The 19891-nt window shown below is 45.7% G+C and overlaps 1 protein-coding gene across 2 annotated transcripts in view; it reads left to right on the top strand.

The window, feature by feature from the left end:
* LOC124615620 (palmitoyltransferase ZDHHC8) overlaps positions 1-19891 on the top strand; it is a 252669-nt gene that overhangs the window by 14951 nt on the left and 217827 nt on the right. The gene's annotated exons all lie outside the window — the stretch shown is intronic.

Here is a 19891-nt window from a genome sequence, read left to right as displayed (position 1 = left end):
CGAAAGCTTCTATTCTCTTCTTGTCCAAACTATTTATCGTCCATGTTTCACTTCCATACATGGCTACACTCCATACAAATACTTTCAGAAATGACTTCCTGACACTTAAATCTATAGTCGATGTTAACAAATTTCTCTTCTTCAGAAACGCTTTCCTTGCCATTGCCAGTCTACATTTTATATCCTCTCTACTTCGACCATCATCAGTTATTTTGCTTCCCAAATAGCAAAACTCCTTTACAACTTTAAGTGTCTCATTTCCTAATCTAATTCCCTCAGCATCACCCAACTTAATTCGACTACATTCCATTATCCTCGTTTTGCTTTTGTTGATGTTCATCTTATATCCTCCTTTCAAGACACTGTCCATTCCGTTCAACTGTTCTTCCAAGTCCTTTGCTGTCTCTGACAGAATTACAATGTCATCGGCGAACCTCAGAGATTTTATTTCTTCTCCATGGATTTTAATACCTACTCCGAATTTTTCTTTTGTTTCCTTTACTGCTTGCTCAATATACAGATTGAACATCGGGGAGAGGCTACAACCCTGTCTCACTCCCTTCCCAACCACTGCTTCCCTTTCATGTCCCTCGACTCTTATAACTGCCATCTGCTTTCCGTACAAATTGTAAATATCCTTTCGCTCCCTGTATTTTACTCCTGTCACCTTAAGAATTTGAAAGAGAGTATTCCAGTCAACATTGTCAAACTTGTTGTCCGAACACGTAGTAACGCCTAACCAGAAAATATTCGCGGGATAACTAAACATGTGATTCTGACAGGGGTAGTGCAGTTAATTTGTGAACAAATTTTGACAGTGGCAACAGTAGGTACAGAATTGGTGATGACAAGATTGTTAGAACGAGGAAGGAGAAGAAACGGGGACATCACACACATTATGGAAGAATAAGATAATTCCAAATTTATATTGAGAAGCTGGTGTGTATGAATGAAATGTGAAACTATTTCCTAACATAAAGCTTTTTGCTTGTAGTAGGCCCAATAAGCTTTTGATATTGGTACTTCGTGAATTACATTCTGTCGTGTTATAAAAATGGCCATTTGTGCCAAAACAGTCTCATTTATTTGATGTGTCTAACAGAACTGCTGCCATATTAGAAAGGCCTATTTTGTTTTATCTAGCAGATAGTGACAAAATAGAGGTAATCATATCGAGAAACCACACCAGTCTTGGGTATTATTTGTATTAACAGCTTTTTCAGTGTTAGATAATGGCATTTAGTTTTTTCATGTAGCAAAACGTTTGACTAACTTTGACGAGGTAATAGATTCTTTCGCAGAAAAGAAAGAACACCACGTAAAGCTGTAGCTAGATTAGAGAGAAAAAATGCTTGGAGCTAAGGTTTGAAGAAATGTGTAATTTCTTGCTTATCTCTTGTCAGTATTAGTCTTATATATCCTGTATTTAATTTTATGTCCCACAAAACAGCAAGTTATTAACTAATAGACAATAGAGTTCAGATTTTCTGAAGAGTTCTTGTTCTCTCAATTACAAATAATCCCATCCACTATTAATTGTGAGATTTTTTTAAAGAGGGGCAGGTTGTCAAACTGGCCGATGGTAGCAGGAGAGGCACCACAGGACATTTCAATTTCCACTCGCCTGAATATAGTTCGGATGTCCGGTAGAAAAATGCTTTATGAAGAGGCATGGCACTGCACTTTGGCATAGTTAAGACCAAATAATATGTCTTTCATTTCCTCGAATACATATGTTTTATGTTTCAGACTTTTCAGAAAGATGTGCGCTACAAGATGAACATATTTTGAAAATTCGATTTTTTTTTAAATATTGACTCGGTTCGCAAATGTAGATCCGGGCTGATGCGCAGAGCAGTCTGAGTTATAGTGGGTAGTCTCCACATGACCCGTGTTTACATTTAGTGATTTTGCTGTTTCCCCTTCGTTTACTCTCACGTCAAACGAAAACAAAACAGATATCTGTGGCCGGGAGCTATCAAGTGAATTAAAACACATTCTCATAATTACGGAAGGCTAAAATATGTCATTAGTTTCAGATTTTATTTTATTTCCACCTTTCTGACAGTCGAGCATTAATTGTCTTGCGGAACAATGAAGTTATTTTTGTCTGTTTGCTAAAGAAATTTTACTTTTATTAACCTTTTCTGCAGAGGCAGTCAATGTATTTGAAACGAAATGTTTAATTCCACAGTACTGGCTAGTTTCAACTGTTTGCTGCATTTCAAGTGCGCGTTTTCTTTTTCTAGCACGTATGGCATTATTTCATAATAAAGAACCAAACATTATACAATACAGTACTGGTGCTCAAAGAAAATTTACATCCCGAAAACCACACTGAAAAGTTTAATATCGGGTTGAGGTTTACTGCATTGGGAATCTGGATGTACGAATATGCACTTTTAAGTGTGCACTTTAAATGTGCACATTTTAATATTGTTCACAAAATTCTGATTCTCTTGCAGTATCCTCTGATGTCTTGTTTCTTTTATGCCACAATGTATGATCTTTCAATGTTTTACACGTACATACATACGGGCTTCCTACGTCATGATAGCTACCCAAGTGCGGTGTCGCCTGTTACCTTCGCTTTCTGGCAACTGCTGAAACGGACCTATTTCTAACAGGTCGCGGGATAATATTGCGAATAGTGGTTTGAAAAGCGTTACTTTCAAAGTAAATATCCTGCGTTACTTTCAAAGTAAATATCCTTTTATGTAAGTTGAACTATGAATTTATTAAATCACAGAGCATTTGACTCTCATTTAAAAATCAACTCTTTGATGACGCATCATTTAGAAGAATTTCGAACCCTAAAGATGAGACATTTATGTCATTATTAAAAATTTTGCTGGCACATTTGTGTGATATATCTTAAAGCGTAACTCGCACAAAAAAGATAAACAGTATATGCGAAAGCTTAGCTTCTCTTGCAGCTTGAGAACAATATTATAAGTGAAAACTTTGCTTTTCTTGTAGCAACACTATGTATATTAATTTAAACTATTAACTTTCCCTGTTTGTGTGTTTGTACTAGTGAACAGTGATGTTACTGTTGGCTGACTACATCACGTGTCCTATGCTCTGAATATCCTCTGTCATCGGCTGGTGAGATCACGTGACATGAGCTACGAACGGCCTACAAAAGCACATCGAAATCTTGATATCAATGATTCGGAAAGAAACATGCAGTGTTTGGTGGAATTTCAATGTATACTTTCGTAATACGAAAATACGCAGCGTACATGTTGCTGCACATCAAAGATGTTTCCAAAACATGTCTTTTTCCCTGAGTTTCGTTTTCTAAAGTGCCGGGAAATTGTACACCCGTGTATAAAACCATAACCATTCAAAGAATTGATAAGGGAAAATATACCGTCACCTGGGAGAAAGTGTATTTTTAACCGGGAAATCCGGGAAAAATCTGGGAATTTTTTTCCTTGGCCACGTATACACCCTGCACACTATATCTCCGTGCATTTTGACCTACCCCCTGTGGCAGGTATTCCGGCTGATGGAGGGGTCATGTTGCTGGTTTGGGATGATATCTACTACGATCCAATCACATTGCACACAGATCTGCAGGCAGTTGCCATCTGATTCACCCTCTCCACTTTCACATTTTCCATTTGTACTGTTTACACTCCATCATCGTCTGCTTTTACTAGGGCGGACATGATACAACTGATTGCTCAGCTTCCTACACAATTTTTTTTGGTTGGAGACTTCAATGCCCACCATCCCTTTTGGGGCTCTCCAGCATCCTGCCCGAGAGGCTCACTCTTGGCAGACCTTTTCGACCACCTCAGTCTAGTCTGCTTAAATACTGGTGCATTTACCTTCCTTTCGGACGCAATGCATACCTATTCCCACTTGGACCTCTCAGTATCCACTATCCAACTTGCACGTTGGTTCAAGTGGTATGCTCTGTCTGACACATACTCAAGCGACCATTTCCCCTGCATAATCCATCTCCTGCAACACACCCCTTCTCCAAGTTCCACTAGCTGGAACATCTCCAAAGCTGACTGGGGGCTTTTCACCTCACTGGCGACCTTCCATGATCAAAACGTCTCCAGCTGCGATAGTCAGGTCGCATACCTCACGGATGTTATTCTCACTGCTGCTGAATATTCTATCCCTCGTACTTCCTCTTCTCCATGTCGAGTCCCAGTTCCCTGGTGGACTAAAGCATGCAGCAACGCTATTCGTGCTCGGCGACGTGCTTTACGCACTTTCCTACGCCACCCTACGATGGTGAACTGTACCACTTACAAACGACTCCGTGCACAATGTCGTCGTGTTATCAAAGAAAGCAAAAAGGCTTACTGGGTGGCTTTCATCAGCTCATTCAACAGTTTTACTCCTTCTTCAGTTGTCTGGGGTGGCCTGCGCCGGCTATCTGGCACCAAGGTCCACTCCCCGATATCTGGCCTGGCTGTAGCGAATGAATTTCTTGTGGATCCTGAGGATGCCTCAAACGCCTTCGGCCGCTTTTATGCGGAGGTTTCGAGCTCTGCCCTTTATCACTTTGCCTTCCTTCCCCAAAAACAAGCAGAGGAGGCACGGCCACTTTCTTTCCAGTCTTTGAATCGTGAAAGTTACAATGCCACCTTCACCATGCGGGAACTCGAAAGTGCACTCGCCCGGTCCCGATCCTCTGCTCCGGGGCCCGATGGTATCCATATTCAAATGCTGAAGAACCTTTCTCCTGCACTTAAAGGCTTTCTTCTTTGCACCTATTATCGCATCTGAACTGAAGGTCATGTTCCCACATACTGGCGTGAAGCAATTGTTGTTCCCATACCCAAACCAGGAAAGGACAAACACCTACCTTCCTTCCAGTTATCGCCCCATCTCCCTTACCAGCTGCGTCTGCAAGATGATGGAGCGCATGGTAAATTCCCGATTGGTTTGGCTCCTTGAATCTCGACACCTCCTTACCAATGTCCAATGTGGCTTTTGTAGCTGCCGCTCTGCTGTTGACCACCTGATTACCTTGTCGACCTTCATTATGAACAACTTCTTGCGCAAGTGCCAGACGGTGGCTGTGTTCTTCGATTTGGAGAAGGCTTAAGACACCTGTTGGAGAGCGGGCATTCTCCGCACCATGCACACTTGGGGCGGTTGCCTCCTTCTTTTTATTAATGCACTTTTAATGGATTGAATGTTCAGGGTACGTGTGGGTTCTGTTTTGTTAGATGCGTTGCGCCAGGAGAATGGGGTGCCCCAGGGCTCCGTTTTGAGCGTGGCCCTTTTTGCCATAGCTATCAATCCAATAATGGATTGCCTTCCAGCTGACGTTTCAGACTCCCTTTTCGAGGACGACTTTACGATCTACTGCAGCACTCAGAGAACATGTCTCCTGGAGTGCTGTCTTCAGCGTTGTCTATATTCCTGGAGTGTCACTAACAGTTTCTGTTTTTCCGGTTGAGAAAATGGTCTGTATGAACTTCTGGCATTACAGTTTCTTCCACCATCCTTACATCTCGGTCTCGTTGCTCTCCCATTCGTGGAGACGACAAAATTTTTAGGTCTTACATTTGACAGGAACTTTGCTGGTCTCCACATGTGTCTTACTTGGCTACTCGTTGTACCTGTTCCCTAAATGTCCTCCGTGTTCTCAGCGGTACGTCATGGGGAGCAGATCGAATGGTCCTGCTTCGCTTATATCAGTCCATTGTCCGATCGAAGCTGGATTTTGGGAGCTTCGTCTACTCTTTTGCCCGGCTGTCCATCTTACGCTGTCTAAACTCTATCCACCATTGGGGGTTATGTTTGGCGACTGGAACATTCTACACCAGCCATGTTGAGAGTCTGTATGCCGAAGCTGCCGAATTACTGCTAAACTACCGGTGCGATATGTTGCTTTGTCAGTACGCCTGCCGACTGATGTCAATGCCCGACCACCCGTCATATTTCTCGTTCTTTGACGACTCTCTCAACTGCCAGTACGGGCTGTATGTCTCTGCCCTGTTACCTCCTGGAGTTCGCTTCCGTTGCCTGCTTCAGCAACTTGATTTTACCTTCTCTATGACTTTTCGAGTGGGTGGGAGCCCGACACCACCTTGTCTCCAGGCTCAGGTTCGTGTTCACCTTGAACTCAGCTCGCTCCCAAAGGAGAGGACTGCGGATTTGATATACCGCTCGAGGTTTGTCGAACTTCGTTAGAGGTTCGCTAATAACGTCTTTATTTAGACAGATGGCTCTAAGACTACTGCTGGCATCGAATGTGCCTTTGTTGTTGGGGATGGTGCCTTTCAATACTGGCTCCTTGACCAGTGTTCAATCTTAACAGCTGAGCTTTTTGCTCTCTATCAGGCTGTTCAGTATATCCGCCGCCATCGTCATTCTCCCTATGCCATCTGCTCTGATTCTTTGAGCACCATTCAGTCTCCATGACCCATATTCGGACCACCCTCTCATGCAACGAATTAAACGGTCATTTTAGTCGCTAGCTGATACCGGTGCTCGTGTCCTTTTTTTTGTGGATTCCTGGCCACGTTGGTGTGCCTGGGAACGAAGCTGCTGATGCTGCGGCCATGGCTGCTGTCCTCCTGCCTCGGAAAGCTTCCTTTTGTGTCTCATCAACTGATGTTAGTGGGGTTCTTTGTCGGCGCGTTTCATCATTGTGGCATGAGGCTTGGTCCTCTCTCCATGAAAATAACCTTAGGGCCATCAAACCGATCCTGATGGCTTGGATGACCTCCTCACGCCCTTCCCGGCGAGAGGAGGTCATTTTGGCCAGGTTGCGGATTGGACATTGCCGATTTAGCCACCACTACCTGTTGTCCGGTGACCCCACCCTGCAGTGCCCCTGTGGTCATCCATTGACGATGCGCCATGTTTTATTGTCCTGTCCCCATTTTATTCACTCTCGTGTTTTCCTGTGTCTGCCATCTACCTTATAGGAACTTTTAGCTGATGACGCTCGAGCAGCTGCTCGTGTCCTTAAGTTTATTACATTGACGGACTTTTCCCCAACAAGATCTAACTTTTATTTTGTTTATCTGCGTCTTTGTAAGTACTTTCTGATGTTGCCCCCTTGCGTTTTTCTATGCTATTAGTGCACTAATGTTTGTGACTGGGCAGTAATAACCTTAGTAGTTGAGTGCCCAAAAAAAAAAAAAAAAAAAAAAATATCAATGTTAACTGGGTAAAAGTAACATCAGCTTTGGGTGATGAAATTCCCAAAAGGCTTCAGTAAGATTCGAGGCAACTGGAATGCTTAGCAGTTTTCAGAGACTGGAATCTGCAATAATGACAACTTATTTTTCAGTGATATTGAAGTGTTTTAATATTACAAATAAATTCTTGCAAAGCATTGATATCTGTATTATCACGAAATATGGGAGTGTGTGTCACAGAAATGATACAGGATTTGGGATGGACATCATTAAAAGAAAGGCATTTTTCATTGCGACGGAATATTCTCCCGAATTTCCAATCACCAACTTTCTCCTCTGAATGCGAAAATATTTTGTTGACACCAACTTACGTAGGGAGGAACGATCACCAAGATAAAATAAGGGAAGTCAGAGTTAGTACAGAAAAATACAGGTGTTCACTCTTTCCGCGCGCTATACGAGACTGGAATAATACAGAATTGTGAAGGTAGTTTGATGAACCCTCTGCCAGGCACTTAAATGTTATTTGCGGAGTATCCATGTAGATGTAGATATTGACATTGAGACTAATGAAGTTGTGCGATTCTTTACCTGATTATATTAGAGAGAATCATTCTATGTACGAGACATATGAAAATGCTGGCATCCAAAAGAGCAAGAAAATACGTACAAAGTAGCCACCCAAAGGAGAAAAATTAAGGAAACTGGAAGTGGACAAAATACTACTTTCGAAGAAAAGGAAGATTTTAGAGTGACAACATTTCTGGTTGTTCCAGACATGTTAATATCGGAATTGGTGACAAGAAAAAGTTGTTGGAAGAGTTTTATAGAAACGTTGAGTTCCTAGGTAATTTTTATGGACATGACAGCACTGAACTATTGAAATGAAATGTGTTAAGAAAATTGCAACAGCACTACAAAAGTGGGATGGAAGAGTAGTGTCATTTATTTTGTGCAGTCTTGCATGAAACCCACATTCAGGAACTGTTTCCAGATTTGGAGTCTACACTAAGAATAAGTTTGTCAAATGTTGCAACCAGCTATTCAGCCTAATGCTCTTTCTCATTCCTTAAAAGACTCTAGAATTATTTGTGGTCATCTTTGTGACAGTACTGCCATCACCTCCAGGATTTCTGACTAACACAGCAGTTAGACTATGAAGATGTGGTCTATGAATTTGCTATGAAGAAAGCACACCTTAAACATCTTTGCCTAACTTAATGCCAGTGAGTCCAGTGCTTGTTATTATTTATTATGAGCAACAACAGTCACAATATTCAGTTATGTACACATGTAAGTTACTTGGGGGTACATTTACATGTAAATGAGGGGTGGAAGTATTTTTGTCTGTCTAGGGACAGCAAATTAGTATGTTGTTGTTATCAGTCTAATGACTGATTTGATACCGCTCTCCTCACTACTCTGTCCTATGCGAGCATCTTCGTCTCCAAATGACTTTTTTTGAACCTGCTCACTGTGTTCATCTCTTGGTCTTGCTCAACAATTTAAGCTGCCCCTTCGACACGCGTGCACACAAAGTTCTCTTCAGTTCTAAACCGATGACCTCTTGATGTCTCTGAATGTGTACAACCAACTGACCACTGTTTTAGTCAGATTATACCACAAACTTTGTTTCTTACCAACTCTATTCAGTATATTCTCATTGGTCACATGGTATACCCATCTAATCTTCAGCATTTTTCTGTAGCACCAAAGTTCAAAGGCTTCTGTCCTCTTCTTGCCTGAACTGTCTGTCATCCAGCTTTCACTTATGTGCAAGGCTACACTTCAGGTAATTACCTTCAGAAAAGACTTCCTAGCATTTAAATCTTTGTTTTATTGAACAACTTTCTCTTCTTCAGAAACACTTTTCTTGGCATTAGCAGTCCACATTTCGTATCTTCTCAATGTTGGCCACCATCAGCTATTTTTCTGCCCAAATAGCAAAACCTGTCTACTATTTTCAGTGTCTCATTTACTAACCTAATTCCCTCAACATTGCCTGATTTAATTGGACTACATCCAATGTCCTTGTTTTGCTTTTGTTGATGTTCATCCTTTCAAGATGCTGTACATTTTGTTCAACTGCTCTTCCAAGTCTTTCCAGTCTCTGACAGAATTGCAGTGTCATTGGTAAATCTCAAAGATTTTATTTCTTCTGCCGGAACTTTCAGTTCCTACTCCAAAATTTTCTTTGGTTTCCTATATTGCTTGCTCAATGTACAGCTTGAATAACATCTGGGATATGCTAAAACACTGTTTCACTCCCTTTTCAGCCACTGCTTCTCTTTAATGTCTGTCAACATCTGGTTTCCATACAAATTCTATCTAACCTTTTGGTTCCTGTGTTATGTCCCTGCTACCTACAGAATTCCAGAATGTATTCCAATCGACATTGTGAAAAACCTTTTCAAAATCTACGACAGCTTTAAAGATAGGTTTGCATTTTTCTTAACCTACCTTCGAAGATAAGTTGCAGAAACATGTGAAGCTGACCATACATTTTTTCCAGAATCCAAACTGATCTTCCCGTAGGTCAGCTTCTATCAGTTTTTCGATGATTCTGTAAATAGCAGCCATGACTTATTAAACTGGTATTTCAATAATATTCATGCCTGTTGGTACCTGCTTTCCTTGAAATTGGAATTAATATATTCTTCTTTAAGTCTGAGGGAATTTTGCCTGTCTCATACATCTTGCAGATGAGGTGGAATAGTTTTGTCATAGTTTGCCCTCTCAAGGTTATCAATAGTTGTGATGGAATGTTGTTTACTCCAGGGGCCTTGTTTTGCATAGGTCTTCCAGTGCCCTGTCAAATTTATCCCCACAGTGTCATATCTCCAATTTTATCTTCATATATCCTCTTCCCTTTTTATAATATTGCCCTCCCTATAGCCCCTCTGTATACTCCTTCCACCTTCTGGCTTACAGCTTTCCCTTCTGTGCTTACTAGTGGTTTTCCATCTGAGCCCTTGATATTTGTACAGCTGCGTCTCTTTTCTCCAAAGACATCATTGCTTCGTTGGGGGGCTTCCAGCAATGGATTACTGGCCAGGAAGCCATTGCTGTGACTGGCTAACACCCATGGGGAGAGCTCGTGTTCAGAGTGGGAACACAGTAGCTGATAGCTCACACATGAAGAGGCTTAAACTTTCTCCCGCTGGTGGTCACAAGGCCCCACCAGTCTCTCCAAATGGAAAAGCCTCATACGCTGCAATGAAGTATAATCCCAATGCGCTCCCCTCCCATGCCATGCTTTGAGAGGAATGAAGGACTAGTCAACAAGGAGCAAAATCCTTCTCCCTTACCTGGTGTGTTTCGGGATCAACTGGGACACCATTTTGGCCCCGAAGCCTTTATTTTTTGTTGTACACACTGAAGACAAATACGGGGAAGTTGTGGCTTCTTTAAGATGAAGAGCAGTTCTCTCCGAATTAAAAAGTCATATCCTGCCCAGTCATAGGTGCTGCTCTCTTGTGAAAAGTTGGGTGTCATTCCTGTGACTGTCACTCCCCACAAGTGTCTCAATATGTATGATCCTGGGCATCACCTACATTGTCATCTTCTTTTGCGATCTGGCAATAAACTACAGGCCAACTTAGAGCGACAGGGTATGCACTTCATTTGTTGTGTCCATAAGGAATTGAGGGGAAATGGAGCTGCTACTGCAGTCTTCAGCATGGCTTTTGAGGGTGATTCATTGCCTGAGAAGGTTAAGGTGATTGTCTTCCGGTGTGATGTGAAGCTGTTACTTTCCTCCTCCAATGAGATGTTTCAGGTGTATGAAGTTTGAACATATCTTCCCATTGCACCACTACCGCAGTCTGCAAGTATTGTAGATGGACTGCTGCACACGAATTTCCTTGTGCTCCTCCCCACAGTCTATGTAGTAAACTGCAGTGAGCGTCACTCTTCCTGCTCGAGATTGCTCCATTTTTAAGTGTTGGAACTGAGCAGTGTGGCACAGTGGTTAGCACACTGGACTCGCATTTGGAAGGACGACAGTTCAAACCCGCATCTGGCCATCCTGATTTAGGTTTTCCGTGATTTCCCTAAATCACTTCAGGCAAATGCTGGAATGTTTTCTTCGAAAGGGCATGGCCAATTTCCTTCCCTAACCTGAGCTTGTGCTGTGTCTCTAATGACTTCATTGTAAAAGGGGTGTTAAACACTAATCTCCTTCCTTTTAAGCATGAGAAGAAAATCCAGGAGTATAATACTCTGGACAAGCTCGCATATCAAGAGGACAGAAAGTGTGTCTTAATCCTTACAAATGACCCACTTTTACTCTACAGCTGGAGTGTCGTTGCCTTCTCCATTGACTGTGCTTTACTCTCTTGTGCCTCTTACAGTGGGCCCTCAGAGCTGCCCAATGATACCAGCCCCCAGGCGATCGGGGGCTCTTCTGGTGGTTTCATTGCACCCACTTTGAGAGCATTGGCTCTCCACCTGCTGGGGCCATTTGTCCCCATCCCCCAGCCAGAGGTACTTCATCCTCCTCCCGCTTCTCTAGCTAGGAAGAGGTCCCTCTGGACTCTTCTTTCCATGGTTCCTGCTGGTTCACAGTGACACAATCTGGTATCTGAAGGAACCACAGGCTGCTGACTGTTGGACTTCTTGTTCTTCCTCTGTCCCTGAAATCAATTCAGGGACATCTTCGCAGTTCTCATCTTCTAAGGAGGGGGAGGACAAAGAGGACAAAAAACGTACTTGAAGAAAGCTCCAGTGGTCCCCGAGCCACCAGTCTCTGCTTATACTCAGTATGTGCCCAAGGTGGAGATACCATCGCCCTGAGACTCCAGATCTCCCCAGGCAATGTGCCACAGAACTTATCAGTGGATCCATTGATGTCTCAACCAATGGGAGCAGTCATGATCCCCCCCCCCCCCCTCCTCCCCTTGGTCACCCCCCCGCCCCCCCCCCCCCCCCAGTTACTTCATACACTCACAGTTTTCAGACAGTGATCCTCCAGTGAAATTGTAACAATTTTTCCACCACCTGGCTGAGTTACGGCAGCTTTTAAGCATTTGTCCTGCATTCTGTATTACCATCCAGGAAACATGGTATCCAGCAACTCGAGCCCCTTCCCTTTGTGGTTCTGAGGTTATTTTAAGAATCATACTGACTATAAGTGTGTATCGGGTGGAGTTTGTATGTATATGCTGACTCTTAACAAACCTTTGAAGGCTGTGGCTGTAGACGTAAGGGCGCATCAGGATTTTACCGTTTGTAATGTTTATCTCCCTCACAATGATGTCATGTCCCTGGATGTACTGTCTGCATTACTCTCTCAGCTCCCCTACCTTTCTTAGTCTTGGGAGACTTCAACAACCATAATGCTTCGTGGGATGGTACAGTGATCAGTGACTTTGGTAACAACATCGAAACTTTACTGGCATGGCTCGGTCTTTGCCTCTTGAACTCTGGTGATGCCCACACACTTTATGTGGCCCACAAAACTTATTCGGCCATTGATCTCTCCTTTTGCAGCCCTGGTCTTCTACCTTCTATTCACTGGAGGGTCCATGACGATCTGCGTGATAGTGACACCTTCCTGTTGCTCCCTCAGGGTTGCTCCCCTGCATGCCCACCCAGATGGTTTCTCTGAAACGCTGAATGCGATGGGTTCACCTCTGCTGTTGTCCTTAGCTCACCATCACAGTGCTGAAACATCTCTTAGTGGATTGTCAGCATCACATCCTTGCCCTCGTCAATTGGATCCAGAACAAGGGCTAGATCCCATTTTAGTGGTGAGAAAGTGAGGTAGTTCGAGTTCTGAAACTCAGTAAGAACCCCTAGAGATGGCCAGTTATAACCCAATCATCCTTACTGACGTTCTCTGTAAGTTGATAGAATGCATGGTGAGTGAGTGATTGTGTCAGCTCCTTGAGTCTCTGAGTCGTTTGCCTTCTTTTCAGAGTGGTTTTCACTTAGGCCGCTCCACTGCTGATAATCTGCTTCATCTGGAGTCCTCTATCTGGATGGCCTTTGCAAGTTGTCAGCATCTCATTGCTGTCTTTTTCGATCTGCAAAAGGCTTATGACACGACATGGCGTCCACTGTATCCTTACTATGTTACACAAGTGCGTGTCTCCGCTGTCCACTCCCAGTTTTTGTCAAAAACTTCCTGTCACACTGTATGTTCTGGGTTCAAGTGCGTGCTTCACTTAGTACCCCCCACATCCAAGAGATGGGATCCTGCAGGGCTCTGTACGGAGTGTCCCCGTCTTTCTGGTGGCCATCAATGATCTAGTGGCGGCTGTGGGATCGAAAGGCACAGTTATAAGGTCTCATGCTTGTCCTTCAGTTTTCAGTCACCAAAACTTGTGCTGGGCACTTTTGTCACCGTTGTATTGTGTGTGTGTGTGTGTGTGTGTGTGTGTGTGTGTGTGTGTGTGCACAGAGCTTTACCTAGACAATAAATTACTTCTTGTAGTTGAGATGCACTGCATTTTGGGACAGGGCTTAGATTCCCGGCTGACACGGCTTCCCCACCTTGCCAGCTTAGCTGGCGACACCTCAATACACTTTGCTGCCTCAGTAACACTAAATGAGGTGCAGATTGCTCTATGCTTTGGGGCTCTACAAAGTCTTGATTTTGTTCCATCTTGAGTATGGAAGTCATGCATATGGTTCAGCATCACCCTCGGTATTGGAGATACTGGACCCCATTCATCATTGTGGAGTCACACTTGTGACAGGAGCCTTCCAAACTAGCCCTGTGAACAGCCTACAAGTAGAGGCTGCAATACCTCCATTAGCTATCAGGTGCCAACAACAGATGCTGAATTATGCTATATGCGTTTCTATCTTTCATAAACATCCCAACTACAGTGTCCTTTCCAGTGGGAGGGAGCTGCACCTCCAATAACAGTGACCCAGAATTAGGTTTATATTTGCTGTGCTCTCCCAGTGTCTCTGTTTGGAGCTGCACCTTCCTCCATTGTCACCTCTAGTCAGAAAGACATTGCATTTGCCGCCATGGCTTGTGCACCAAACTGGGATTTGTCTCAGTCTCCTTTGATCGAAAAGATTGTGTTGACCCTGAGATTTTTCACTATCTATTATTGGCTCTCCTTGAGACATACGTAGACCAACTGAGGACAATTAAGGAGACCGCAACCATGTGGCAGTCTCCCCTGTGTGCTTTTCATAGGGAATCCACTGTCCTCTGCCAACTCTGTATTGGCCACACTAGGCTGACACGTGGTCGCATTATCTGACATCAGGATCCCCCTCACTGCCCCACTTACTCATAGACTGCCGTAATTTGGCTGCTTTGAGGCGGCATCTTCCTGGCACGCTACATATGGTGCTAGCAGACAAGACCAAAGCGGCTGATCTGGTGTTATATTTCATCCATGAAGGTGGTTCCTGTTCACCCCTGTAAGATATAGGGATTTTTGGCCCCACTGAATGCCTGAGGGATTGGTGCGACCCCCCCCCCCCCCCCCCCCCACACTCCCTTCCATCAATGTTCCATTGTTGGATCTTTCTCGGTGTCCCTGCCTGGCCTCTACTCTTTCTGCCTTTTTTATTTTCTCTCATTTTTTGGTTTTAATGCCATGTCTTGACTGATCTTTTAACAACGTCTGTGCTGTATTTTTTCTGGGCTTTCATCTCTGCCCCGTGCAGGTCCGGGGGTTAGAATAGGCCCGAGGTATTCCTGCCCGTCGTACATGGCCACTAAAAGGAGTTTTACACGTTTTGGCCTTTGTGATGGTCTCCTGTAGGGTTTGACCTCCATTCTTCAAAATTTTCTTGAAGAGTGAGCCAGTTGGGGAAGGGCGCCTTACAAGGTGCATCGTGTCCCTCATGCATTGAGATCTTTAGCTCACTTTCTCATCGGCGCATTGCAGTCCTGCCCATTGTCCATCTCTTGGGCTAGGACACCTTCCTGGGTGGGTTTTCCACCATGCACTATGCAGTGACGATTTCTGCATCGACGACGACCATGGACTTGTTTGCACCTGATTCCAGCATGGTAGCCAGTCTGTTGTGGTGGGGCCGCTAGGTATGCTGTTGGTTTGTAGCCCCTGACCACACAGGGTTTGCTCTGCTGGTGCCTGCACCGTTAACTCCCCACGTATGCCAAGTGGTAGATGCCCATCCCCCTGGGGCATCGGGACTCCCAGCAATGGCCATCCTGCCAGGTGGCCTTCGCTGCGGCTGGATGGCATCCATGGAGAGGGCCCCTGGTAGGAGTGGGTGGCATCAGGGCGGATGACAGGTGACGAAGCGTAGTCCATCATCTCTTGCTGGTGGTGAAAAACCAGCAGTCTCTAAGCGATCACGAGCTCAATTCAACACACAGAAGTATGACCTCAAACCATTCACCTCCCTGGCCACGCCATGGGAGGAACGTCAGGCTAAGGATGGCAGTGGATCTTATTTGTCCCGGTACCTTGTATGTTCGAGAGCTGATGGGGAATCTTTCATGAGGATGAAGCCTCAGTTTTTTGTTGGGCATTTAGAGGGCGAGTTCGGGGAGGTGGAGGGCTTGTCCAAAATGGGATCTGGGTCAGTCTTCATCAAAACAGCATCCTCTGCCCAGTCACGGGAGTTACTAACTTGTGACAAGCTGGGGGATGTTTCTGTTACCATCACACCCCATTAGAGCTTAAATATGGTCCAGGGTATCCTATTTCAGAGATCTTGTTTTGCAGTCGGACAATGAGCTGTGCGCCAATTTAGAGCGGCGAGGTGTAAATTTCGTCCGGCGTGTCCATCAGGTTCCCACCGGTGCCTTCATCTTGGCCTTTTAGGGTGATACATTGCCCGAGAAGGTCAAGGTGATGGTCTACCAGTGTGGTGTAAAGCCCTATATTCCTCCTCTGATGTGGTGCTTTAAGTGCTAGAACTTCAGCCATATGTCTTCCCGCTGTACTTCTAGCGTCACATGCCTAGATTGCGGACGCAAATCGCATCCCAATACTCCATGTTCTCCACCTCCCATCTGTGTCAACTGCGGAGAGCACCATTCACCTTGCTCATCTGACTGCAGGATTCTCCAGAAAGGAAAATCGTGGAGTAAAAGACCCTGGACCGACTGGCCTGCACTGAGGCTAAGAGAAAATTTGAACGCCTGCCTCCTGTACATATGACATATTCATATGCTGTTGCAACAACAGTTTTGGCACTATCAGCTCCACCAACCCCAGTCACCTCCCAGAGCCGGAAGACTACACCTGCCCCCTTGATGGTGGGGGGGCATTTCCCTCCCTGTTGCTCCTTGCACCACCTACTTCAGGAGCAACCTCCCTCCCCCCCCCCCCCCCCCCCCCCCCCACCTAAACAATTGGGGACATCCGGCCCCACTACTAAGCCAGAGAAGCGTAAGTCGTCTTCGGCTTCTCTCGCTAGGAAGGGGTTCTGTCGGTCACTCCCTTGTGAGGTTTCTTCTAGTGGGAAAGACAACACCCGCCAATGGCTGAGGAGCCTAAAAGCAGCTGGTCTTAGGGCCTCACGCTCATCCTCAATCCTGCAGACTGAGCCAGTGAAGTCCTCCCAGCCAGGGAAACCCAAGGAGTGGCGAGAGAAATCCAAATAAGAAAACCCCCTAAGACCAAGGAAATTGCAATGGAACCCACACCACCGCTACCGAAAAGCTCTGCGGCTGAGGATGGGATGGAGATTTTGGCATCCGCTGAGGACCTAGATCTCGTCAGGCCCTCAGACACAATGGATGTAGACTGCTCAGGCAATAAATTGGTGGCAGCAGGTGACTCTAAGGTGTAAGCTGCCTCATTGGATGTTCCATGCCTTACCAGTCTCACGATGTCATCCTCCAGTGGAATTGCAGCGGTTTTTTCCACCGCCTGGCTGAGCTGCGGCAACTGTTATGCTTTACACCTGCTATCTGCATTGCCCTCCAGGAAATCTGGTTCCCAACAATGTGGACTCCTGCCCTCCACGGCTATAAGGGATGTTACAGGAACCGTAGCGATTATAATAGAGTGTCAGGTGGAGTTTGCGTTTATGTCCTAAACTCGGTCTGTAGTGAACAAGTGCCCCTTCAAACCCCTCTTGAAGCTGTGGCTGTCAGAATAAGGACGACGCAGGAAATAACTGTCTGCAATGTATATCTTCCCTCACTCTTGGTGGTCGCCGGAAGTCAGTGAAGCAATTAAGGAGCATTGGTAAGCTCTACAGCGGCATAAGCGGCACCTTTCCCTAGAGCACCTCACAGCCTTCAAGCGGCTCACTACCTTATCAAACAATGGGAGGAGGAGTGGTGTTGGGAGAGATAAGTCTCCACTATTGGGTGCCATATCTCACCTTCCCAAGTTTGGGCAAAGATCGAACATCTTTTCGGGTACCAGGCCCCAACAACTGTCCCCGGTGTTACAATAAATGGCGAGCTATGTACTGATGCAAACGCGATTGCCGAGCACTTTGCTCAAGCCTCTGCATTGGAGAATTCCCCCCCCCCCCCCCCCCTCCCTCCCTCCTCCCAGCCTTTCACACACCCAAACAGTGGCTGAAAGGGAACCTCCTCTCATTCACTACATGCTACAGTGGGAGCTCCTCAGTGCCCTTGCACATTGCCCCGACACAGCTCCTGGGCCTGATCGCATCCACAGCCAGATGATTAAACATCTCTCATCTGACTACAAGCTACATCTTCTCGTCATCTTCAGTGGGCTCTTGTGCGATGGCATCTTTCCATCGCAATGGTGGGAGAGCACCATCATTCCGGTGCTCAAACCTGGTAAAAACCCACTTGATGTGGATAGCTATCGGCCTATCAGCCTCACCAATGTTCTTTGTAAGCTGGTGGAACGTATGGTATGTCGGCAGTTGGGTTGGGTCTTGGAGTCACGTGGCTTGCTGGCTCCATGTCAGGGCAGCTTCCGCCAGGGTCGGTCTACTGCTGGTAATCTTGAGTCCATAAAGTCAGCCACCCGAACAGTCTTTTCCAGATGGTAACACCCGATTGCCATTTTTTTTTTTTACTTGCGTAAAGCATACGACACAACTTGGTGACATCATATTGCTGCCACATTGCATGAGTGGGGTCTCTGGGGACCACTCCTGATTTTTATCCAAAACTTCCTGTCTGTGCTTTCTGTGTCCAAGTTGGTGACTCCCATAGTTCCATCCATATCCAGGAGAATGGAGTCCCGCAGTGCTCTGTATTAAGTGTCTCTCTACTTTTAGTGGCCATTAACGGTGTAGCAGCAGCTGTCTGGCCCTCCATCTCACCTTCTCTGTATGCAGATGACTTCTGCATTTTGTACTGTTGCTCCAGTACTGTTGTCGCTGAATGGCGCCTCCAGGGAGCCATCCACAAGTGCAGTAATAGGCTTTAGCCCACAGCTTCCAGTTTTCAGTCGCAAAATCGTGTCGTACACTTTTGTCGGCATTGTACCGTTCATCCAGAACCCCCACTTTACCGTTTTAATGACGATCCACTCACTGTAGTGGAGACATACCAGAGTCTAGGACTGTTTTTGATGCTCAATTGACTTGGCTCCCTCATCTTCATCAGCTTAAGCAGATGTGCTGGCAGCATCTCAGTGTCCTTCGTTGTCTGAGCAACAACAAATTTGGGTACAGATTGCTGTTGCAGATCTACAGAGCCTTTGTCGAATCCTGAATTGTCTAGGGGAGTGTGGTTTATGGTTCGGCAGCGCCTTCAGCATTGCATCTACTTGACCCTGTGCACCACTGTGTGGTTCGATTAGCAACAGGAGCTTTTAGGACAAGTCCGGTGACCAGTGTACTGGTGGAGACTGGTGTCCCTGCGCAACTGCTTGCCAGGTACACAGAACACATTCATAGTTCCCCTGAGCATCCGAATTACCATCTCCGTTTCCCGCCCACGGCAGTCCATCTCCCTTATCGGCGGCCCAGATCGGGGCTAACGATTGTGGTTCGCGTGTGGTCCCTTCTCTCCGAACTGGAGTCCTTCCGTTTACCACTTGCGGTCCATTCACGTATGCCTCCATGGTGTATGCCTCAGCCGCAGCTCTGTCTGGACCTTTTGTATAGCCCAAGGACTCCGTTAACCCCACTGGTTTCCGCTGTCACTTCCTCTTGATTCTTGACATGTTGCGGGGTTCTGAAGTGGTTTACACCGATGGCTCAATGGCTGACGATTACATAGGCTTTGCATATGTTGATGGAGGACATACTGATCAGCACTCCTTACCAGTTGGCTGCAGTGTTTTCACTGCAGAGCTGGTGACCATATCTTGTGCTCTTGAGTACATCCGCTCATGCCCTGGTGAGTCATTTCTCCTGTGTACTGACTCATTGAGCAGTCTACAAGCTATCGACCAGTGCTACCCTCGCCACCCTCTGGTAGTGTCCATTCAGGAATCCATTTATGCCCTGTAACAGTCCCACCATTCTGTGGTGTTTGTGTGGACCCCAGGACACATCGGAATCCCCGGGAACGAATTTGCCGACAGGCTGGCCAAACAGGTGACCGCTTCTGGAGATAGGCATCTCTGAAGCTGACCTGCGTTCTGTCTTACGCCGCAGGGTTTTCTAGTTTTGGGAGATGGAATGGCATAACAGCACACTCAACAAACTGAGTATCATTAAGGAGACTATGAATGTGTGGAAGTCCTCCATGCAGGCCTCTCGCAGGGAATCAGTTGCCCTCTGCTGGCTCCGCATTGGCCGTACATGGCTAACGCATGGTTACCTACTCTGTCGCGAGGACCCACCTCAGTGTCGCTGAGACTCCCAAATTACAGTCGTCCACCTCTTGCTGGACTGCCCACTTTTAGCTGCTCTGCAGCAGACTTTTAACT

The sequence above is a fragment of the Schistocerca americana genome, chromosome 1, assembly GCF_021461395.2.
Source record: "Schistocerca americana isolate TAMUIC-IGC-003095 chromosome 1, iqSchAmer2.1, whole genome shotgun sequence".
Classification (NCBI taxonomy): Eukaryota; Metazoa; Arthropoda; class Insecta; order Orthoptera; family Acrididae; genus Schistocerca; species Schistocerca americana.
This window is presented reverse-complemented; position numbering and strand designations above follow the sequence as displayed.